Source organism: Ambystoma mexicanum, chromosome 5q (genome assembly GCF_040938575.1).
Source record: "Ambystoma mexicanum isolate Mex_15411 chromosome 5q, UKY_AmexF1_1, whole genome shotgun sequence".
NCBI classification, from domain to species: domain Eukaryota; kingdom Metazoa; phylum Chordata; class Amphibia; order Caudata; family Ambystomatidae; genus Ambystoma; species Ambystoma mexicanum.
The window spans coordinates 357,799,834-357,825,608 of NC_090933.1; the positions used below are offsets into that span (position 1 = coordinate 357,799,834).

Sequence of the window (25,775 nt, forward strand, 5' to 3'; positions counted from 1 at the left end):
CACTATCTACACTTCTTCTCTTACCTCTTTAATCTCAGACTTTGGCTTTCAGGTTCATCTTCATATCAATGATACTGATGTTCTTTTATCATTTCCTCCTTTAAATTTTTCTATCCATCTCCGTCTTTCTTCTTCTTTCAGCTTTTCTTCTTGGATGTCCTCTCACTTTCTTTGCCCTAACTCTAAAAACCTGAAATTCTATTTTTTCCAGCTTCCTTTAAGATCTTTCCTACTTTTTCATTTATCTTCCCACCATCTTAACTTCCTATGTCTCCACAAGCATGTAATCTAGGATTCCTGTTTGACCCCTCTCTTTTGGTACAATCTTGTTGTTTTCATTTATTTAACATTAGGCCAATTTGCCCTTTGCTTACCTTGTCTTCTGCTAAAACATTACTTTAATCTCTTGTCCTCTCTTGTTTATAATATTGTTGCTCACTTCACGTTGGTCTTCCAAATTATAAATGTTGTCCTTTACGGTTGCTTTTATACTGCACTGTTAGAATTTTGTTTTGTTTACCTTCTTCTGCTCACATATGTTGCCCGTCTTACCTGGTTACCGGGTCAGCAGAGCTGTGAATTACACTTTCTCTGCTTATTTCTCAAATGTATTCATGCTCTTGCCCCATCCTATCTTTGCGCAATGATTTCTCTTTACCATCATACTCATAACCTACATTGTGCCTCTCACTTTCTTCTTTCTGTACCTCACCCTCCTTGTGTTGCTTCTCGTTTTTGTTCCTTTCAACCTCTTGCTCCAAAACTATGGAATTCCTCATCTTTTGATATTCGTTCTTTTTCTACTCTTATACAATTCATTTTTACATTGTACTTGACTGCCTCTCATTTTTTTGTGAAGCGCTTTGGATACTAGTGCTATCTAAATTTTGCAAATAAATAGTAATCCAGATCAGTAGAAAGGGAAAACTCAAGCCATGAAAATAAATTAAAGCCCTCAGGATTGCCACATACCCTTTCAGACAAACGTAAAATTCAAAAGTGAGATGTTCTGTATGTGGGATAACTTATTTGGCCTAATTCAGAACACAATGAAGCTTTAGTGTGTGAACTTATCATTCTGCTTAAAGTTTCTTTCAGGAGCAGGTTAAAGACAACAGAAAAATCCCTGCCTGCAGTCCTTTATAGAAAACAAAGTGTCATTTTGAGGTGTATTGATGCCCCCCACATGACCGCTGATGTATGAGAAAAGTTGATCATGAAGGACAGGTACTGCCACCCGCTCCATGTTGTAGGGCCCAACGGTGGCATGGGGATCCTCTTACCCCACAAAATTGGCTTAGCAGGTAAGGCTCTCGACATGTACTGCGTCACACATCTGGTCCTTTAAATGATGCACAATGTTTGCTGGTAAGCAGCAGGAAAGAGGCCTACTAAGCAGGCCCTTTAATGCAGGTCCCACAGTGCAGAATTATTATTTGTTCTACCCCAGTGATATGTGATTTTCCCACGGAGCCAGGACTGCATGCAGATAATACACAACAAGACCTTCTCATGAGGGAAACATCTGCTGGAGTGGAGAGGAACTCACTGGACCATCACAGAGCCTCAACGCTCCCATACACGGGGAAGACATGAAACAAATCCAACATGGTGCACTGACTTTTTGAATCCAGTATCTGGAGTACATACCAACCCTGTGCTCCTCAAATATATACACCAGTATGACAATGTTTAATTTAAAAGTATCCTACCCCACAAAAGTAAAAAAAAAAAATTGTGAACCACTGCAAACCCTTGTGGAGCTGGGCATGGGGGATGAAAAGGGTCATGTATAAGGAGCCACTAGCAATGAAGAGGTGGGGGAGTTTGGAGAAAGAGACAAACTGAGTTTGGGAGTTGTTGAAGTAGGGAGAGGCTGGAGGAGAAGGGGATCTTTGAGGTGGAAGAAGGGGTAGGAGAGAATGAGGAGGAAGGAATATGCCATGAGGATGTGATGATTAAAGGAGGAGCAGAAAGGTAGGACGCAGGGGCAAGATTTGGGGAATAGATAGATGTGAAAGGAGGTGCGTAAGAGGAGGAGGAATGAGTAATGAAGAGAGGGTCCCAGGAATGCCCCTCCTCGCCCCCATGAACATGACAAGCCGAAGGGCCAGGAACGCTCGAAGCCACTCATCCTTTTCTGACAAATCCCAAGTGCACCACTGGCTGACACGTATGCCGAAAGGTATCCCCTCAGACAGCCATTTCAACCATGTCCATTACAGATCCTTGCAGATTCAGAGAACCTGTTGGAGGTCGCAGACTCGAAGACAATAATGGACTGTCTCGATTAGGTACCAAGAAGCCACTGTGCTGACATCATTGGTGACACCACAACATAGTAGCGTTAGTCATGAAGAATACTTGCAGCCCTGCACAGCATTACACAAACACACACTCACATACACGAAGAGCATGCTTACACAGTTCTGTAGGCAGAGGAAAGATACATATACATACTGTCAAAGCTTTTATTATTTTTCTCATTAGCCAAATGCAGTAATGCAGAAATGCAAAGCTACAAGAGATTCCGAGCAAGCTTGCAGATGCTTATGGCAAATAACCCTATGGAACTACAGGAGCATATATGGAGCCTGGTAGGACCACGTGTGATTAACGTATAGGTAACATAGCAAAGTAAGAGCATGTAGTAATCATATTACAAGTCGAAGAAAAATTACAGAAGGCCTCAAGCCACACAACACAACACAAGAGGAGCTGGCTCAGGCTGAACGAAGCGCAGATCGAGCACACAGCCAATGTCAGAGATAAACAGTCACATTCCAAACTCTAGATGACAAAGGGACCAGCTGCAGGAAAATTTAATAAATCCTCATAAATGACCCAAGAGCTTGATTTTGTGGCCCACAACCACGCGATGCAGCCAAACTAGACAATGGGCATTGACCTGTGGTGGGAAGACAAGTTGTTCTCAGCAACCCAGATGAGAAGTGAAACAAGTGTTGCAACGTGCAAACGCGCTCTCACAGGCAAAAGGTGGTCTACTACCCGATACAATTCAGACGCACAGTTGTTTCACATCACCTTGAAGAGGTGCACCGAGGGATGAGAACTGAGCTGGGTTCCAGGTCTGGGCAGAAATCCAGGGGTGCTTGGCAAGGGCTTGGCAAGTGCTTGGCAAGCCATTAGTAAGCCCATTACTCTGCAACAGTGTAATAGATAGTTTCTTGGTGGCGGTCCAAGTACACCACATGACATGTGAGGGCCAGTAGAATAACCTCTATAGGGGATGTCTATATGGATTACCACTCTCAGCACCCAACCAGCAACTGGGATAGGTTTTTTGGGAAGGGCCCATGTGATGACGACAAACTGCATCAAAACTGGGGCGCGCCCTTTGTAAAGTTGAGATGTAATGGAGAACCTTGATTGTCTTGTATGATCCCTGTTGGATTTTTGTAATAAACCACAGTTCGAACTTGCCGTTGGGTGAGTCCTCCATTTATTCTGGGGAAGGATGTTGGGCCCTTGGGAGTCGGGCGGACCCCCAGATGACCTCTGGCATACCTGGGAATTACCCCAACAATAAAATTAGAGTACGAGATGGTGAAAAAAGGGGGAGTGTGGGAGGACATAGTAAGACCTGGGGAGGATGTGATGATGAAGATGGAAAGAGGAGGAGAGTGCCAGGAGAAGAGAGTAAGACCAGAGGATGTGATCGCTAAAGGAGAAGAAAAAGAGCAGGAGTAAGGAGTAATGCCTGAGGAGGAGATGGTTTTGAAAAGAGATGCAGAAGAAAAGGAAGGAGGAAGATCTGAGGGAGAGGTAATAAAAGGAAGAGTAGAGGAACCAGGAGTAGGATTTAAGGAGGAGTGGGCAACAGTAGAAGCCACGAGTTGGCAGGGAACCTGGATGAAGGTTAGAGAGGGACATCGGAACTCAAGTATACAAGTGATGTGAGAGTGGTGGAAGGATATACAAGCTCATGGCGAAGCGTGAAGATGGTGTTTGAGGAGCCAGGGATGAGAAAGTGCCCCGAAGTTTGGGTAGACAAGGTCCCCTTAGGCAAAATCCTATATTGAATTGGTGAGAAGGCGATTTAGAGTGAAAGAGGGCCACCTATGTAAGGCCCTGGGAGATGAAAGTTCCCCAGTGACTAATCAGAAGGTCCCAAGCTCCCCAGTCCAGCGTCCCACTCAGACTAGATCACCAAGATCATCAACATTCTAGCTATGATGGTCCCAGGTCGCGTAATATGTTTTAACTATTATCCATGCCTGGGGCAATACTCTAGAGGAGGCCGGGTCCCAGGCACAGAGCTGCCGAAAGAACCAGCAACAAACATCTTTGTCACCATTGTACTCCATAAAACCGCAAGATTGTGAGTGATACCTGGGAAAAGACTAGGATCGATTGTGAAAAGGCACTTTTGTTGATTGTAGAAAGACATTGGGCCTCATTAAAAGTATGGCAGTCCGGAAACAAGGGGGCCGGTAAGCTTACCGGCACCCTTGTTTCCGGACCGTCACACTACGAGTATAACTTCCAGGGCTGCTGCACCCAACAGGTCTGATCCTGCCGAGCGCAGCAGCCCCAGTAGGCAGATTCTTCATGGAAGGGCCAGCACCGTTAGCAACGGTGCCGGCACGTCTGTCTCCCCACTCCTATAGAGTCCTATAGGACTCTATGGGAAGGGGGAATTATAAAATCCAGAGCCTGACTTGTAATGTCCCGGTGGCACCGGGAAGTCAAGCGCCAGATTCGGTGTTACAGGGTTGGCGGCAGCCCGCCGATCACACCAGTGGGTTACCACCAATCTCGTAATGAGGCACAATAATTTTCTTGGTTTGGTTCCACACATGACACTTTGCTTGTGTTTCAAAAACAACTTCACTTGCAAAAAGAACTTGCCAAAAAGAGTGATTTGTTTTTCTTTACCCATTTGCAGAGGAACCTCCAGTGAGGCAGACTTTTGAAGCACCCTCTGAATATCAATGACTAGTTCTCTAAAGCCCGCTCGAAGGTTGAGAGCCTTAAGGGTTGGAGGTAGAGGGGACATTGGGAAAAGATCTACAGAGTTTGCTTTAGTTCTTCCCTTTTGTTACAAGAAAACCTTTGGTGAACCCCATAGCCTCTTATTATCCACTTGGTGCTCCGTGACAGAGAACTAATTGCTTGTGGATGTTGTATCATCCTGTCTTAATTAGAAGGCCAGATTAATTATTTTTTCTCTGTTGGAAAAATAAAGAAATCCTGCAAACAAAACACACACTGTGGGGGTTTGCGTGTACTGCTCTTTCCGAGGTGTGGCCATGCCATCACAGCTTCATGTTTTAATATCACCCATCGCAACACTGGTGGCAATTCTTTGGATATTTTTCTCAAATGCATAATGAGTAACTTTGTAATTATAATGGGTTATTTATAACACGCTTAATATCCAGAAGTTTCGAATCGCGGACCCGGGGATCGAACCGGTGTTGCTTCGCATCGTCTTGCTTCCAAGACGAGCGCGTTGCCCTTGAGTTTCATCTGAATTTTGTTAAATCAACTTCTGCCTTTCTAATGTACAGAGTTTGTGACCAATCTCACTTTGAATAAGCACACTGGAAGTGATGTGAGCTGTGCACGTCTTTGCTGGACATATGAAAAATGGCACATAGAACAGTGGCATGTCAACATATGATACAAATAACACACATCACTCTAAATTGTATTACATGGTTTTCTGTCCTATACACTGACTGAAAGGGTGATTGTAGGTACACGATGTGGCTCCTATTAACACAGAGCAAACGTTTGATGCACTTGACCCCATCACACTTGACCCCAACGCTATTGAATCTATTAGGCTTTGACAAGTTTTTTGGCCGAGCGGCAACTTTGCTGATGTTATTACGCAGATGTTACCTCTTTTTTTACCACAGAGAGTAGGGGGAGACCCCCCTTTATATAGCTTACCCATACTTACCATTTATGGTAAAAGAAAAGAGGTACAAGTGTAAAAGATTTGGCGAAAATACATTCAATAAAGTTATAATCTTCTCAACCCTGGTACCAGTAAGGTTTCTCGGGTGTTAAATCAACAGCATACAATTAGACATATAGAAAGTCACTGAAAGGTCCAACATATGAAGAGCTTAAATATTATTATTATTATAATTATTATTATTATTATTATTGTATTTATTGAGCACAGAGCAAGCTTCAAGAAGCAACGGATCGCTTTGTACAGTGGCATAATGCAGCGCTTTTCAAAGGTTTCAGAAATAGAGCTCTGTGGAGGTCATGCAGCTCCCGGCCCGCAGCAGTGTGATGCTGGAAACGCATCGGAGGGACAGGGCCTTGTTCTATACTGGCTTTTATCATATGTTCTGTTGTGTATTCCATGCAGGAGTTCATGTGGGACTTCTGGCGGTGGAGCTCCTTTTGGTTTGGTGTACAGACCCATGGGATACCCTTATGGCACCCATGGGTGGGGGTACAACCCTGTGGCACTAGTGTATGTTTTTGGGCACCTGTTTGTGGCCCACAGAGCAGGGTATGGGCTGGTGGCAGCTCCATGCTGAATTTGACAGGTGCTCTGAGTATCCTTCATTTTGGGATACCCAGGCCCTTGCATTGGAATCAGTTGATTCCTGATAGGAAACAAGATGGCCCCTGTGGCCTCTTGCTTTCGATCGCCTGTTACCTTGTTTTCCCAAAGTCCTGGGAAGCCCTGACTCTGTCCCTTCCCCCTGACTGGCTGTTGGGTGGAAGTTCCATATATGGTATTGTTGTGAAGTCCAGGCCAGATTGTATGGAGCCTTCCCAGTGACTGTAGGTTGTGGGTACATCCTGGGGGTGGGACCTGGGTGAATGGAGTGTGTGACGAATATGCACTTCTTGTTATGGATGTCTAGTTTCTGGTGTTTGACACAATGACTGAGACAGCCCTGCCCGAAACTGGTATGAATGTAGTCTGAAGTGTTGAATGGCTGGGTACTTGTCCCAATACACATAACTTGTTGTGAGTGTCTGGAGAGAAGTGAATGGCCTGAATGCACTATGCACCTGATTGGCTGCCTGCCTGAATGAATGCCCTTCTGACCGATTGGTTGCCTGAGTGTGACCCAGCAGAATTAATGGGAGATCAACTAGTATATCTGTGGGCCTCTCACTGCTAGAATTTGTGTTCAGAAGCTGAAGTACAAACTACGAAGAGTAACTAGAGTGAAACTGAGGCTTGACCTTGAATCCCTGCTGGAAGAGAAGAATTGCTGTTGCCCTTCTTCATCAATCTGAAAGCTTCTGTGTCTCCAAGGACTGACTCAGAGAGGACCTGGTTAGGCGCCCTCTTCCCGAGCTATGAGGGACCATCGTGCACAAGCTGATCTTTGCCAAAGCTCTCTGGTAGACAGACCTACAACAGGCTGCCGACCGGAGACGGGGACTACCGCGGAATCCCAAAGAGAAGCACCCGGACTGTTGTCCGCCACTGTCGAGGATCACCGTTGCCGACCGGAGCCGCCGTGCTCCTGTTGCCTACGAACTTTTGATTCACAGACGCACTCATCCACACCGCCGCCCGCCTTATCCCGCTGGAGAACACCCGGCCGTCGACGCGCCGAGGAGCATCCGACGGTGGGTTTCCTGTCACCTAAAGACCACAGAGACGCTGACGTCTCCACTCCCTGGCTGGGGCACAGTTCTTCAAACTCTTTGCGGTCCTGAACTATCGACACCGAGGTGCCCCACACGCCTCTTCCTTGCAGGATGTTTACGCTTCCCCGTCGACGAACACCGCTAGGAAAGAAGCTGCCACTTCACCATCGTAGTTCACCCTGTTCGCCGTTGGATGTTTGATGACCTGTGACTCCTGCCTTAAAGGGAGGGCACTCAAGAAGGGCTGTCGATTCCCCGACAAGGAACGCTATAACGCCAGGTACTTTGGAGTTGCAGAACTATTGGAAAGTCTCTTGTGAACAATATATGGACTGGGCTTGTGATATATCTTTATTCTTCAGGTTGCCCAGGTGGGGGGATCTCCACACAGAACTGTTTCTAGGTAGCAGGGCCAGTATTCTGCCAATTGTTCTAACCAACTGCTTTCCTCTTATATCTATTGTTGGTCTCCTTTACGAACTGATTTGTGTGACATTTAACTGTACAGTTGATGCACTTTAAAGAGATCTAATAGTAATTGTGGTACCACGTAGAACTGTATATTTGCCATTATAGATAACCGAGTACAAAGTGAGTTATCGTGATATTGTACATAACATTGAATTTTAATTATATAAAGACTGTTTTTTAACTAATACAGTATGCAGACATTCCTTTGTGGGTGTTTGGGGACTACACTGTACTTAAGAACCAGCCTGCATCACCTCCTGAGAAGCTAGGCCTTGATTGCTCGACCACGTACCAATAAAAGAGAATGTTGGCTGGGGTCCTCTGTGCCTCTCCTCTACCATATTGAGAGCAGAAGTACAGAGCCCCCCTCCAGTCTTTACACTGGTGGCAGCGGTGGGATGCTTATGGTTTTAAGAATCAGTGTATAGCCACTTGAAAATATCTGCAATTTGTTAAATTGAGGTTTAGTTGTGTACCAGATAACTGCATTACAAGCAATGGAGTCTGTTGCAAATGGTAAATTGACTAGGATGAGCTTAGAGGCTCTCCAGAGTGCTTGTGAAGTCGGGGAGTTAGACTTTGTGGATAAGTCTAGGGCTGAGCTGATAGCTGCCCTGGTGGACTAACAGAGTGATGGTGAAACTCTTGAAGGGGGGATGCAACCAATGAGGACTCTGCCCCTGGGGTTTCTGCTGAATCCGATTCTGGGAATGCCACCATTCCTGCTGCCTCTGTTCCAAACCCCAGCAGTGCTCTTCATCGGGAAGCCTTGAAGATTGAACTTTTAAAACTGGAGCTACAACGGGAACAGTTAACCTTTCAATACAAAAAGTTGGCAACAGCAAGTGATACTCAAAGATAGGGACACTGAGCACCAGAAAATTCAACTAGCGAAAGCTAGAGTGGAGACTTCAGCTAAACCAGTTGAGAGTGGCATGTCCCCAACCACCAAGTTTATGAAAGATTTGGTTGGTGTGTTTGTGGAGGGTTCAGATGTCCTCCAATGGTTTGAAGTGTTTGAAATGTCTTGTGCAATTCATGATGTTGATAAAATAGATTGGGCTAAGTGTTTGTTAAGCAGAGTGCCTCAGACTAGATATGACTGTATTCTGAAACTGAGTGTGGAAGAAAGGGGTCAGTATGAGTGCATGAAGTCTGCTTTAATTGCCAAGTTGGCAAGACACCTACCCAATACCTTAAAAGGTTCAGGAATTTTAAGAAAAGAGACAATGTGTCTTGGGTTGACTTGGTGAGTGCTGGGTGGGTGCTGCGCACATGAACATAATGGGGTGGATTGATGGTTACACAGTGAAAAAGTTTGTTGAATTGACCCACCTGTTGTTGTTTGAGCATTTTTCTGAAACCTGTTCACCAGAGCTGCGTCAGTATGTTGCTGACCAGAACATTTTGGATCCCTTTAAGCTGGCCAGGCTAGCTAACAAGTGGGTCTCTCACCGGGTGTCCCCTAAGGACTCCAGTGGGAAGGACAAGGACAAAGAAAAGGGGACCTCTCAGAAAGCTGAGGAGTCCCAGAAGCAATCACAGTCGAGTAAACCAAAACCTTCCTCTCCTAAGAACCAAAAATCTAGTGGGGATAAGTCATCTGTGGGTGGGAATAAGAGTAGTGGTCCACCTGCTGCAAAGCAGGCTCCCAGTGGTTCCAGTACTGTACCCCGCAATCCTGGCACCTGTTGGGAATGTGGGGCTCTGGATCACAAGAAGGGTGACTCCAAGTGTAAAGGTAAGGCACTTAGAGTACAGGCTGTCAGCCTGAGCTACCCTTACCCCATGTCTGAGGTGGAGGCCACTGTGCCCCCCTCCTCTACAGGGATCACCTTCGGTGCTCCCTTAGAGATTCCCTTAGTGTCCCTTGAGGCCTGGGACCAGTACGCAAAAGTACTGGTGACTATCCCACAGAATACACGTAGGTTTTTGAGAGGTGTCCTCTTGAATGGCCAGCCTTCTAATGGCTTGAGAGACACAGGGGTGAGCATGACAGTGGTGGACTGGGCCCTGCTCAAGCCAGAGGACTATGTAGGTTCTCCTCTGAGAACCACCAGGTTAGCTGGTGGGCCTCCCAAATTATCGCCTGTAGCCTTAGTCACACTCATGATTAGAGACAAGACAGCAAAGCTTCCTGTCCTGGTTTGGGACAATGTCCCTGCTAACATTCTGTTAGGAAATGATCTAGTTGAGTTGGGGTTGATCTTGGATGGTCTCCCCATAGCTGCTGCTGCAGCCACTAGGTCACAGGTGACACAGGGTCAGGCTGTGAGTCAGGTACCCGAGCCAAAGGTGAGGCCTAAGGCAAGAAGACAGAAGAGCAAGAAGGCCACCTCTGTGAAGGGGGCTCCTTCTCTTCCTGCTGTTCCTACAGCACCCATTGGGGCCCAGGCTCTAGACGGGCTGGGTCCAGTGGAAGACCCTAACTCAACTCCTGAGGGAGAAGAGGCAGAAGACTCTACTGTGGGAGAGGTTCTCAACCCGGAGGACCACCCCGACCTTCAATGCCTGTTGGCTGAAGGGGGACCCTGCCGGGCGGACTTCCGTAAGGAACAGAGAGAGTGCCACTCTATCGAGGGTCTGAGGAAACAGGCCCTGTCCCAGGCACAAGGATAAGTGCCTAGGACATTCTGAATCTATTGGGAGGGTGAGCTCCTTGTTAGTGAGCCCACTAAGCCTGAACCTGGTGCCCTCAAGAGGTTGGTGGTACCCCAGGTTAACAGGCCCTTCCTGCTGCAGTTGGCGCATGAGGTGCCCTTAGCTGGTCATCTTGGTACCAAGAAGACTAAGCAGAGGCACTCTGCCCATTTCTACTGGACTCGGATGGGAGTAGAAGTGGAGTCCCACTGCAGGACCTGCCCAACTTTGTCTGGCAAGACTGGAGGTGGTGTCATTGCCCCACTGCAGCCATTTCCAGTGGTTGGCACACCGCTTGAGAGGGTGGGCATCGACATTGTCGGTCCCCTTGATGCTCCCACTTCAGGTGGACATTGGTTCATCATGCCACCAGGTACCCTGAGGCTATACCCTTTCGCACTGTTACTGCCAAGGTGGTTGCCAGGACTCTCCTGGGCATTTTTACCCATGTTAGATTCCCAAAGGAGGTTGTCTCTGACAGAGGATCCAACTTCATGTCTAGTTACATGAAAACCATGTGGAAAGAATGCGGGGTAACCTATAAGTTCTCCACCTCTTACCATCCTCAGACCAATAGTCTGGTTGAGAGATTTAATAAAACTCTCAAAGGCATGCTAGGCACTTTGGAAGAGCCCCTAAGGAGGAAATGGGATCTCCTCCTGCCGTGCCTGCTGTTCGCTTACAGAGAGGTACCTCAAGACGGTGTTGGTTTCAGCCCCTTTGAGTTACTCTTTGGACATCCCGTGAGGGGGCCCTTGCCTTGATAAGATAAGGTTTGGAGGCCACCCCTCCAGGTCCCGACAACCAAGTGGGGGACTATGTGTTAGGCCTCAGACGGAGGATGACACAGATGATGGATCAGGTGACAGCAAATCTCAAGGCCAGCCAGGAACTGAATAAATACTGGCATGACCGTAAAGCCTTGCAAGTGGATTGGACTCCAGGACAGGAAATTCTTGTGATGGAGCCTACCAAGCCTAGAGCTTTGGCAGACAAGTGGACTGGACCCTTCAGGATCATCTCCAAGATGGGCAAAGTCAATTATCTGGTAGCCCCTCAGGTATTCCATGTTAACAGGCTCAAGCCTTTCCACAGGCAAGCAGAAGTCTCATGTCTCTTGCTAGCTTCAGAGCAAAAGAGGATGAGAGTGAGCCCCTTCCTGATTTGCTGCATAGCAACCCTCAGGATGGCTCAGTGGAGGGAGTACATCTCTCTCCAGATCTGACGACATAGCAGCAGAAGGCCTGCAGTGCTTGCTCCGGCAGTATGCCTCTCTGTTTTCACTGAGACCAGGCCTTGCACCGTGGTGTAGGCACAAAATTGACACTGGTGACAGTGTGCCTGTCAAAAGCAAGTGCTACCATATGTCAGAAACAGTTAAGAACCACATCCAGGCTGAGATCGCCAAGATGTTGGATCTGGGTGTTATTGAACCCTCAACCAGTCCCTGGTTTAGTCCCATGGTCCTTGTCCCCAAGTCAAGTTCCCAGGCACTTACCAAGGATTGGAGGTTCTGTGTGTACTACTGAGGAGTCAATGCGGTCACCAAAACTGACGCGCACCCATTGCCCATGGCTGATGAGCTCGTGGACACCATAGGTGCTGCCAAATTTGTGAGCACCTTCGACCTTACCTCAGGCTATTGGCAAATAGCTCTGACGGACCATGCCAAGGAAAAGACAGCGTTCTCAACACCAGAGGGATTCTACCAGTTTAGGGCCATGCCTTTTGGGTTGAAGAATGCCCCTGCCACATTCCAGAGATTTGTCAATCATACACTCAGTGGGCTGAAGGCCTTTTGTGTGGCCTACTTAGATGACATTGCCGTCTATAGTTCCACCTGGGAAGAGCATTTGACACATCTGGATAAGGTGTTGCAGGCCTTGAAAAGGGCTAACCTCACTTAACCTCACTATCAAGGCCACCAAGTGCCAGATAGCTCAGGGGAAAGTCACGTATCTTGGTCATGAGGTAGGAGGGGGTCAAATCCAACCTCTCCCCAGTAAAGTACAGGATGTACATGACTGGGAGACTCCCACTACTCAAACCCAGGTGAGAGCCTTTTTGGGCCTCACTGGGTATTATCCCAATTTCATGGCGGACTATGGAACCATAGCTGCCCCTCTGACTTCACCCAAACAACCTAGGAAGGTTAATTGGACTGAAAACAGTCAGAGGCCCTTTGATGGCTTAAAAGAAAGTCTGTGTAGGGCACCTGTGTTGTGTGCGCCTGACTACAGCCGACCCTTTATCATCCAGACGGATGCCTGCGACATCAGAATTGGAACTGTCTTGTCCCAGTTAGATGACAAAGGGAGGGAACATCCTATCATATTCATCAGTAGACAACTCAAGGGTAGAGAACTTAGGTGGGCTACTGTTGAAAATGAATGTTTCAGTATAGTTTGGAGCCTTAGGAGTTTTAGGACCTACCTTACGGGGTCTACCTTCAAGGTCCAAACAGATCATAAGCCCCTAAAGTGGCTTATGAAGGGTGAGAACCCAAAACTGCTTAGGTGCTCCATTAGCCTGCAAGGGCTAGACTTCACCATAGAGCATAGACCAGGGAAGACGGCCTTTCCAGGTTTGTTGTCCATCTGGATGAGGGTGTCTATCTCGTGGGAGATTAGGCACCCTAACCTCAGTCTGGGGGGGTGACTGTGATGCTGGAAATGCATCGGAGGGACAGGGCCTCCGTATCCTTGTCCTTAACTGGTTTTTATCGTGTGTTCTGTTGTGTTTTCAGTGCAGGAGTTCATGTGGGACTTCTACCAATAATAGAGAATCTTGGCTGGGGTCCTCTGTGCCTCTCCTCTACCATATAGAGAGCAGAAGTACAGACCCCCCCCTCCAGTCTTTACAAGCGGCTACTCACATTTCAATCTGTAAACCTCACCTGGTTAATGCGAAATGGACCATTTACCTCCATGAGATGTGAATAGAACACTGTCTCTGAAATCTCTTATGAACTTGGAAGCTTGGAGATAGGTCGACGTTGAAGACACACTGAGTATCAGTTTGACAAGAGATTGCCTAGTTCCTTCTCCAGCAAGAATTTCAAGTACATTTATTTTATGAGTGGAAGATTTTTTTAAACCACAGAGTATGGCCTCGTGGGTGGTCAGTGATTTGCATCATCCTTCTGATTTTGACCATGTAGTTGTGGGCCACATGCTCTTTCGTTACTGTCTGATACGGCTCTTCCACCCTTCCACTAAGCAACATGTTCCACTCACTCACCAAGTTTAAAATGCAAGGTCTTGTAGTCTTTGCAACCATGTTTGAATCTATTTGAAGCTCGGGAGGATAGCTCAGGGGCAACGTACTCACCTTGGTAGCAAGATTAGACGGAGCACCACAGGTGTGATCCCCAGGTTCGTGCATAGAAACCGCTGGGTATTAAGCGCATTATAAATAACCTATCATATCATATTTTGTCCAAAGAGACAAGTCTAAATTGTACCTAGCATGCCCGGTGTCCATCCAGTATGTATGTCTCCCCTTTGAAGATCTTTGGAGTGATCCAGTAGGATTTATTACTGTTAATCATTCATGCAGCCTTGTTGCTCGCATCTGTTTACATGTTGATCATTACAACGGGTGAAAGGAACTGTGCATCTACGGAATGTTCACAATGGCTCTGGGACAATCTTTGAAAGGCTCATTCCTTGTAAGTAAAGTTCAAACCATGGTCATCAAACAGTAGAATAAATGTTTTGTAACAAATGTCAAAGTCCCAAGGAAAAGTTCTCTTATAGTTCTGAGGTTGTCTCTACACTCCTGAAAGCTCCCGTCTATGAGGCATATCATAGAGGAATGTGAAGTGTCTACCAATTTCTTCCCCATAAGTCATGGGTGGTTTGCCAGGTAGTCATGATTTTAGCCCCCTGCACATGGCACAATCTTTATAGATAAGGTTTCCGCGACACTGCACTCGGGCTCAACATTACAGAAATTGCATGGTCCTAGACATCAGTGGGAGTGTCTGGGTTGGCAGTCGTTTGGTTCCCCACTCCTAGGCAACTTTGTTTATTGTTCTTGGTGGACTAGCCACTCCCACCAGGTTCAGATTGGTTGCTGTTCAATCTCTCAGTGTTTCCCACAGCAACCTTGCTCGCTTCCTTTCTCCTCACACCTCCGTTCACATCTCCCCTCACACCTTCCTACTCCTCTTTCCCACACTTTGGGCCTCATTACGACCCTGGCATTAGCTGTGCCCTTATTATTAAGGGCACGGCTGCCGCCGGTAATGATTTTTTACCGGGTCCCACAAAAGGGCAAAAACCGTGTCATTCCGACCTTAGCAGACCTGGTAATGGCCCTTTTCTGGGACCTGGTAAAAATGAATCCCCATTCCCATTTGAGCCCCAGAGGGCTCAATGGGAATGGGGAGGATGCTAACAATGGGCCCGTTAATGACGGGCCCATTGTTAGCATCCTGGACTGCTAGCGGGATCCGCTAAGGAGACCTGGTCTGACCAGGCATTCCTTAGCGGGTCCCGCAGGAGTCCTCATAATAGGGCAGCCCGTAATGAACAGTGCCAGACCCGTACCGGCACCGTTCATTACGGGACCGCCAGGGTCGTAATGAGACCCTTTGTCTTGTTCTGCTCACTGTTCCAGATCTCTTATTGCCTCTCTACAGCTTACTGTCTGCCTCCAACTTCCCACACTCTCATCTTTCACTCCCTCCAGTTTGTGATTGGGGCTGTGATGATAGTGGGCATAGTTGAAACATGGGGCATGCGGAGGCTCCATGTACCAATGGCATAAATTGACAGACCACTAACTTGCAGTCCGACGCCCAACTTCAACGTGGCACCTCCGAGGACTCTTTGCGCATGGTTGCCCTCTTCCTTCTGTCTTGACTAGTCACTCTTCTCCGATCCTACAGGAAAGCATGCCCGTGCAACTTTTCCCTTTTTTCTCTTCCAGTATGAACCCCATCTGGTGAGTACCTACAAACCGATAAGACATTTTGAAGAAGCAAAGCTTTTCTATGCTCGGTGTGCCTCACTATGTCTTATATTTCCATGCCATAGAAACAGGGAGGAAGCCATGGAGGCTCCTCGATATGCCATCCTCCAAGTAGACGTCCCGGAGCACATGGTTTTCTCAGCCTCCCGGGTAGCCTGATCTCATCACCCTAATGGAGCGTGTGTATCTCTTTCACATAGTGCATTAAGGATTAGTTGGTTCCTGATGATATTCAGCGCAAGCGACATCAAGATCCCTTTCATAGTTTAAGCAGGGCACGACAAGTACCCGTGTGACATCCATGAATTGTCCGCTTGAACCTTAGTTTTGAAACTTTACAATAAAGGAGACAAAAATTAAGAATTCTGTGCTGCAATGCAGAGTCCACCTGCACTATGCGAAAGGTCGTTCAATAAAGGGACCCCCACTGGAAGCTTCCTGTGGGAACAATAGACTGAGAAATATGATAAAAATGGCATCCTGCTCTTTTCAACTCCATCAATCTACAGGATCAACAGCTGCCTCCACTCCTCTAGCTCTACCACAAAAGTCAGTAACTACAGAAAGCTCGCGAGGCTTGGTCCGTGCCACAGTCCCGTGTTTTTTTGGGGCAGGAAATCATGATAGTGATTAGGAGCAGATTACAAACCATTAATGCACATATTTAGTATGAGTTCTTTGGGATCTGTTTCTGAAAGGATTGCTAGGTGGATGGTGGACCTTCAGGATTATAATATCAATATGCATTGTGTTCCAGGCTTCAGCAACATTCTGCCATACAGTTTATACAATTTAAGAGGTAGACAGGAGGATACCGTGGATGGCGTTGTGCATGACGTTAACATTACGTTAATCCCCTCTCTATTAAGGAAGACAAGTAGGTGCAGGCAAACAGCCGGGTGTGAACACTGATAAGATAAGTAGGGCTTTGGCAGAGAGATGAAGAATGGAAGTGAAATGTTGGCAGTTTTACAATTGTATTGGATGTTATGTTGACATTTCTTGTAAAGCAGATTCTTTTGCCATGAGAGTAGCCTGCTGGTGCTAAAGATCAAAGGATAACAAGCAAGAACTGGGAGAGCCTACATTTGAAAATGGTTGGTTTACAGGTGTTTCCTGGATGTAGTGTGGCCCTCTACCGATGAAAGTACGAATGGTAAGGTGTCCCAAAGTCGTGATGCCTGGGACAAAAATGAAGGGCATCCTTATATGATCCTTTGAATGTGGACACTAGGGCTCTGAGAGCTGAGGAGGAGCATAACGATATTTTGGGTTGGGTTCACTGTTTGGCTTCCAGGAAATGGACCAGTAGGACATTCAGAAGGCCTTGGAGTTTATTATTTATTTCCTGCTAGTCGCCCAGTGATGGGAATGTAGCGTAGAAGCGGTCCTAGTCATTGGAGCAGCTGGGTTCTGAAATGTTATACTCTCTGCAGACGATGGATAATGGATTCAGGGAGTCCTAAAAATACCCCATTCGCATAGTCTAAATTTGAACTGAGTAGAGGTTTTTCATTCTATAGTCAACCTGAAAAGATGAGAAAATGGAAGACCCTCTTGAATAATCCCTTCTTGACCACAACAGCATTCAAGGGGTCTATAGAAAGTTAATTATCAAAAAAGAGCACTGACATTATTCTTCAACCTGGTGTGACCTAGGAGTTGTGCCAGTGGTTGGTGCAAGTGGTAACCCGACCACCACTATGAAGAACCATGCACCTGTAAGATTTGTTTCATGGTAGGTGGCTGAGTCTATCTGAAGGTCCACCTGGTCATCAGGATAGGTAAAAGGATAGGTCCACCAGTAGCGGGTCATCTTTTGCCATCTTGTTTTTGTGCCTTTCGTTTCCGCTAACAGTCTTGCACAGGTATCACATCAAAATAATGGTGGCCGTGCCAGGGTGCAGAGGGACAAAAGGTTAGACTGGTATAAAACATAGACAGAAGGGTGCTTTGGGTAAAACTCAACTCTTGGGAGATGGACAGGAAATAAGTATTTATTTAAAATATCAGGTTCATGAATACAGCACTGAAAAGAAAAATCAAAAAGGATGTAGAAAAACAGGCAGCAAAGGGCTACTCCACTCTCACTGCACAGGTGGAAGCGCCAGCCGAGCTAGAAGGACACACTTCTAAGGATGGATGTGGAATGCTTGCTACAGAAATAAAGCCATGAAAACAAGAGCTGTGGTAAGATGACTCCTGATTCTGTTCCACCGGTGGCAAAGAGTCAAAAGCAAGTGGTTTGGTTCCTGAGGGGCACCTTGGTGGGAGTGCTCCTACACATCATTAAAAGATATTGGGTTGCTGTGACTGCATGAAGTAATGAGGGTTTGCCAAGCCTGTTGTAGGGAAATCTAATTAATTAGAAAAGATGCAGAGCAAGGCGCCGTGTTCAAAATCAATATGTAAACTGCAGAATTAAAAAAAACACACGTGCAATGTTTTGCAGTCACTCAAAATAAACTGTCATTGACAAGGCCAGAGATAAAGATGTTGATATACCAGAAAGCATTCTGCAACAGTTTATTAAAGTGGATAAACTGCATTCATGGAAAATGTAACATGTCAAATGTTATATCTAAGGGCACAATAAAAGTACTTTCAAATCGGCAATAGGGAGAAAGAAACCTGAATCAAGTAGCAGCCTGAATTGAACTCTTGACACCTGTATTCTGCTCATGCCACCTCCCCAAAATGAGACGTGAAAGCAGATCCCATGCTTTCCCATGGAGATTAACTTGTGGGGATAGGGTCATAAAGAAAGCAAATGGCCTGCGACTTAGTCACAGGAATGCTATACCTGACTGTAAATCCAAACCAACGTTTATGGGTTGCACCTTTGTATGGTGGACTTCAGATAAGGAACAAGTAATGGAGGTTCAGCATGACCAGCCAATCTGTTTTGTCTGATCTGATCTCCCAGCCACTCATGAACTCATGAAGGCAGAAAAAGAATATCTGGAAAAACAAAGGTTATCTATAAATCTACAGACCTGAAGATTTCAAACTTCAAAGACTCATCACCACCAGGCCTCCCTCTGTGTCATAAATATTAACCCTGTAATAACAGCTAAAGGACTAAAGTCTTCAGATGCTGTATTGGTGGCAGACACAACTGCAGATGCTATTTAATATTTTGTATTTGAAAAATGCATTTTTACACAGTAGGATTTACTGTTTCACCAATTATTCTGAAACAGAATGTCGCAGCAAAATAATTCTTTTTGTGAAATGTTCAGTTTGGGATGCTCTATTTTGGGATACCAAAACAATTATGCAAATTAGGCAAATGTGTAATTTGTCACAAAGAAAGGGCACACACTAGTGTGTCATATGTCCTAGTGTCAGCAGGGATGAGGCCAACACTCTGAGATGGAAAAGTAATTTGTACAAAAAAGTATGAATATGTTATAAGCCAAAATCTGAAAGTAGTTAACCATTGGTCCTATCATGATAAAAATCACATAATTTGATTTGCACCAGAGAGAGAAGTCGGGTGAGCAAATTAGTAAAGTAATATGTGTGGAATTCATTACCTGAAAATGTTACAATATATAATGCAAGACATCTCTGAGATGACATCACATTAAATGGGAGGTAAACTGGGTTTAGAAGCTACCCCATCAGACTGCCTCCTTCATTAATATGCCCAATGACTGCAGAGGTGTATGTCTATTGTGATGTCATTTTTGGAACACTCTCCAATCAAATACATTTACCAATTAGAGTGGGGAAAGTATACACACTGCAAAAGGTGGGGTTACTGTTCTATATAAGAGTCAACACACATTCACTCAGGGACAGACACTAAGAGACTCACTCCCTCACTCACTGACTGATGGAGAGAAAGAAGAATTGATAAGAACAGGAAGGAGAACGAATAAATTGCTCTCCTTTTGGACCCATTGATGGATTATTAGCAGTGGATTATGAGCAGAGACTGCAAGTGAGACCTAGCAGGAGTTAAAGCCCCATAGCTTCCTCAGGTTAAAAGACAGCAGACAGGCACTTGAGAAAAGCCGATTCCATCCTGCTGACTGATGGTCACCTGTTCCTAGAGGGGGAGAATTGAACCAGTCCTTAAGAAGGTGCCAATCTGTCTGTGATAAAGCCAAAAGGAATTCTGATGTGAATATGATCTAAAGGGGAACTATTCCTGAGGGGAGTGATACCATAATGGGAATTGAATTAAATCCTGGTCATGTTATTTGTAATTACTGAGGGCTGAGGTATAGAAACTGACTGTACATCCTGGGAAATGAGTAAATATTTCATAAGCGGATGTGCTTCTGGAATCATAGATCAATGAAATAGTTCCTATCGTAGGTATATGGGGAGATCCTTTTACTCCTTTTCTACACAATGTACAAGGACAGAAGAGCATAGGACATCTCACATTGTTCATACCTAGACAAATAAAGTAATTAAAGTCACTTCCTGGATACGTCATAGAAGACTGTTGGTAAAGCTAAGTTGTTCCAGACAAAAGGGAGAGCGTGATTATTCGCCAACCATTCTCTCGCTGTTGAAATGTTCCCATTGAAGGTGAAAAGGGTATGTTTATACACAATAATTAAATAAACACTTGACTAAAGGGAATCTAGCTTACATACATGTTGAACATACTTTCCTTTCTACAAGCTATTTACATACCTGAAGGTGCAGTAGTATTTTCAATAAAGGGAAGTAGCGAGAAATGGATAGGCAGGGATATTTTAAACTAATTTGTTGTTTTTCAGAAAAGAAAGATTCCTCATCGACTCTCATGTATTCAATCCATGGTGTCTGTGTGCTCAGGGTGAATTATATGCATAGATACCTATGGTGATGGTTGTGTGACAAAAGTCTTGTAGCATAGGAAACTGAAGTGACTAGTGTGTTTATTGTTTCTTATCATTGGCCTTTTTTGAAGAAACTATTTGTTTATCTTTAGTCTGAGTCAATGATTTCTATTTTGTTAATAAATAGACCCTTTGTGCATCCCTGTTTGTTTCTTGTCCAAAAGAGGGGGGGAGGGCTGTAAGGAATCAATGTTATTAAATTGAAGGTACCGATTCATAAGAAGAACTTGATTAAATAAAAGAAAATTGTGCGTGCCTGTGAGCTTTGGGCCCATGAGGAATGTGCATATGTAATGGATGGGATCACACAGAATAACTCCAAATCCAAGTAGCCAAACCAACTCAGGAAGATGGCAAGGTACTGTTTAATTAACAATTGTCTAAAACAGGGAGTTTACAAGGAACATCAACGGAGGTACGCTCATGTTCTCTCAGCGATCTTCACACAAATCAGAGCTTTCATATTAAAAATTTGTCAGATGTGACATGCTACGTGGCAATAATGAAAAACCTACCAAGGATCGGGATTGGCTTAAGGTGAACATCTAAATATACTTTCTATAGGAACTAGGATTGTGATTGGCTGCCCATTATCAGGTGGACAACACATACCTACCTCTAAAACATATCATCTTCAGAAACATTAGATACACAGTTTCGCATTGGTTTTCAAACTATAAGGTTCCTTGTTATATGGACCACTTCAATTGGTTGGCATGCGTGTGTCAGGTCTGGAACATTCGGTTCACTTAGCAGCATGTGAGCCCAGACTCAGGTGCCAGGAGATGGGGCATGACACTACCTCCCCACCTGTAAGTGGTTTCAACCCAGTACTCCACCTAAGTCAATGCTTAGCGTGAGATGCTCAGCTGGAACCCTTAATTATACATTTTTATGTCTAAAGTTCTTTTATTTCTGAATGATGTACCCTTATACCACGCCCCTCTCTTTGAATCCCCCCCCCCGGTCTCACTGAACCAAGAAGTAGGTTGTTTTGCAAAGTTAAAAGATTTATTTAATGGATTTGAACAAGATATATATATCACACTTTTATACATTTGAACAATATCTAGATATCTCTCTATTAATATTTATACAATGATCAGCAATGGGTGATATTACAATCAACAGTCTCTTTAATCAGTAGGAGTATGGATGAGAAGAATAATGTAGCGTAGAATAAAACTTTGTGTGTGTTCAATCAAATGCAATGTAATCACTCTTTCTCCATGATACTACTCAATCCCCCCTAATATGCAATATAGAGATGGAAGGAGAGAAAACAGGTTTCAGGAATAAACACTCTACAAATGGAGTTTCAATCCCATTTCCGCCAGCAAGCTTTGAGAGAAACAGGAATGATTTCAAAACAGGTCAATTGCTTTTGAATGTGATTTTAAATGAATTGGAAAAATGCTAAAAGTGGATTTAATTCTCTAAATGGGATTCAAAACTAGTGGGAGCCGCTTTGGATAGTTCCAGGTAGACACTAGCAATGATGGTTGGATAACTAGCAGATAGGAAACTGAATTCAGAGGTTAAATGCAAGAAAGAGCTATATTACATGTGTTGAAATTGAGCCAAATGCAGATTTGCTGCAAACTTTTCAGCGCGCGAGAAACACGATTACAGAAAAACTTTTTCAGAAAGAGCCCAGGTTTTCAAATGAAATATGCGCTTTTGAATATTACAAACAATAATTTTCTTGGCACTAGGGAGACTATGAAGATGCAAAATACCCAATGGTACAGCCACCAGAACAGGGCGCCTCCGCTCTGACTTTTGCTCGCCGAGATACTTGTCTTTCTCCAGCAAATATATTAGCGCAAAGATGATATTATCACTACAATTAACAAAGGACTATATGGATGAGGGAAAGATTCAGAACAGACAAAAGAGATTCTACAATGCAGTTCTGGATGTGTTGGAATGGGTTTGATAGGATTACTTAAGGATAAGAGATGGGCTATGGACAGTTCTATGCTAAATACTTACAACTATGGTTTTGGACTAGGCCCGTCAGGATCTGGTCAAGGGTTCTGGACTGGAATTCTGCTAGCCACCGATCAGGATTCAGGCGCTTGGTTCTGCACTAAGCACGTCACTCTGGTCACTGCACGGCACTCTGGTTTTGGATCTGACGGGTTGGTTCTGGGTTACAGCTTGGCCCTACTGGTTTGGATCTCTGGGTTCTAGCAAGAGTTCTTGACAAGAAGCAGAAAACAGCACAGACAGGCTGTTCAATTGTGTATTTGCCCCTTGGAAGTCTGGGGTTAAAATCAGGTTGCAAGATTTTAAAGGCCAAGCTGAGAAAGGTTCAGCTTTGGAATTGGGCCTTCTGCTTTCAGAGTTCTGGAGTCTTGGATCTGGGTTCTCCTGCAGAGCGCTTCGGCAATAAATCAGTTGGTGGGTGAATGTGTCTGTCGGTGTCCTAAAACAGTCCCTATTTATGTATTTCCCAAAGGGGTGGATAGGCTGATTATACTAAGGCCACCCTCTAGGAATCTGATTGGTCAGAGTACTCCCCCTCTCCTGATTTGAGAAGGAAACGTAGTGTCATAGTGATGCTGCAATTTACAATCCAGGGAAAAACCTCCCCTTTGTTCCTACACAGAAAATCTATTTTTCATAGAAAGCATATCTACAATATCACCAACTTGCTAATAATACATATTCACATCACATATTTAATAAAGCACGTATCCGTCCGAGTCCCATCTTCTTGAGAGTTTCGGTTCCAAACCGACCGTTTTTCGCACTTTTGGTTGGTTACCCAGTGTCAGAGCTGTACACATTTTTCCACATACATGCGCATCACATCTGGGCATAATCCTGTAAAGTTTCATATTCCTAGCATGATCACAATTGCTACAATATCCAAAATTTAGTAGTCCAGTCTCTGAATATCGCACAGGGTTCAGAGTAGTTTCACATTGTGAGCAGCATTTTTATATTAACACCCTATAAAACACAGATTTTTCCACATTTTACACAGTCTTCTATGAGTCTTTTTCCAAAAAGATATTTCCTTGGAATTCCAGATACACATATCAGTCTAGCTCCACCTCCAAGGTTTGGCTGGGCCAAGAGCAACCTGAGCCTCTCTTCCTTAGCAGTTGGTTTCTGTTGATGCCCGAATTTGCATTTCCTTTCAGTCAAGGGAGTCTTTTGTCTCCACTCAGAGCAACAGGCCAAAACCCCTCCAACTTCCATTAACAACTCAATGCCAGTTCCTGAGCATAGAAGAGGAGGAAGATTCCTTTGTTTGGGGAGAAGCTGTGGAATGTCTTTGAAGTCCAGTGTAGCTGACATTAGTCCACTTTTAAAACACAGTTTACAATGGTCCTTTCTAAAATGCAATTTACATTTTCTACAAATATCCACACAAATCTCTTCATTCCAGTCTTTTTAAAACATAGAAATTGAATTGTAGCAACCCATATTGCTTTTTGATGGCAAGTCTCTTCTTTTCTACAATTTGATTTTAAGACAAAAGTTTTAAACTGGCAGTATAAGTAATGACAGCTAGGATGCAGGCGAGTGGCGGTACTGCGCCCATATCTGACATATATTTCCCATGCCAGCACCTTTTGAATGTGGATTTATTTATGATGAATGGTGCTTCTCCTGACATTGTGCTAATGGGGATTCCTTAAATAAGGTGATGGTGAACACCCCACAAGGTTGTTGGATCTTCTCTGCTGTTTGGGAACCATGATTTTGCACTTTCAATCAGCCAAGGAAAAACGGATTTTAAACACTTCTGGGTTTTCCTGGCAATGCAGCACTGCCTTTTCAAGCAGTTCTATTCCACTCTGTGGGCAGCCCAATGCCAGGTTTTGGCAGCGTGGTCTCCTGTTTTACCACTGACATAGGCAAAAATAGATTTGTCAGCCTATTTTTTCAGGTTTCCCTGCGCACTTCTCGTAGATTTTTAGCACACATAAGATTTTTGGCGGCCATACTCTTGTTTTGATGAAAGCAGCACACAGTAATGTTGCAGGGCAGAGCCAGTGGGTCAGAACATCCCACAAGCTCCCCCCTTGTGATTTGGCGTTGATTGTCCATCAATGGGAAGTCGCAAGACTGGGATGATCAGTCTCATTTCTTTTGGTTCCAAAAATGGCAAAGTTCATCATCTTTTCCTCCATCAGGGGTGGATCGACCTTGTTCTCCTCGCCCAGTCCTGATGCGAGTATGGAGCGATACTCCGGGCCCGTTGGATCTTTCCTCCAGGTCTCTGGGGGGTCCTCCTTGGTTTTAGTCTCCATGGTTTCCAATTCTAGGATGACAAAACAAAAAAATATTTGTAGACATTTCCCCACCACTATTAATGTAGTGGGGCGGACACATCCATTTTGACAAATCAGGACACATTTTTCTATTGTGATTTATGGACTATATATGGAATATTTTATAGTTGGAATTCTAGGGAGCTGGAGTGACCCCCTCTGGGGTTTCAGAAGACTCCTCCAGTTGCTGCAGAGTGTGCCTAGGATGGCAACACTTTAGTTGGTTAATATGGACCCACTTATCTTCCCCCTCTGCCAAACTGCCTTTGGGGATGAGGATTTTATAGGCGACTGGTGTGATTTTGTCTACAATTTCAAAAGGTCCCCTCCAGCTAGGCATGGTTCCAGCAAGGTGTTTGGCTTGGTTCCTTTGGAAATTGTATAAGTAGACCTGGTCTCCTACATTGTATTCTTTTCTGGTAGTCTTTAAGTCATAGTGGGTCTTCATGCTGTCTGCAAATCTCTCTAGATTTCACTGAACATAGGCAAAAGCATGTTGAAGGTGTTTTCTTAGATTTTCAACTTACTCATGAGTTGTGGAGGCATTGATCAATGCCTGCTCTTGGTTTCTGTAGAGCAGATGCTGGGGAAGCACCATGCTGCGTCCAGTCATCAGCTCGAACGGTGACATTTTAGTTGCAGATGAAGGGGTAGATCTGATGGCTATTAGGACAAGAGGTAATCGAATATCCCAACTTGGCCCAGAAATTGCCACAAACTTTTTTAATATGCTCACAATTGTTTTATTGTATCTCCCCACTACACCACTAGAGGCTGCAGGTAAGCAATGTGTAGCTTCCTTTTGACCCCAAGTATCTCCCACATCTTTGTCATTACTTGGCTAGTGAAGTGGGTACCTCAGTCTGACTCGATCCTTTGGGGTAGTCCAAAATGCAAAAAGATGTGGTTGATCATCAGTGCAGCTGCTGTTTCTGCCTTGCAGTTT

At 44.8% G+C, this 25,775-nt stretch overlaps 1 protein-coding gene across 8 annotated transcripts in view; it reads left to right on the forward strand.

Annotated features, from left to right (window-relative positions):
- Nucleotides 1-25,775, forward strand: part of DLGAP1 (DLG associated protein 1) — a 2,039,252-nt gene that overhangs the window by 1,354,102 nt on the left and 659,375 nt on the right. The window lies entirely within an intron of this gene.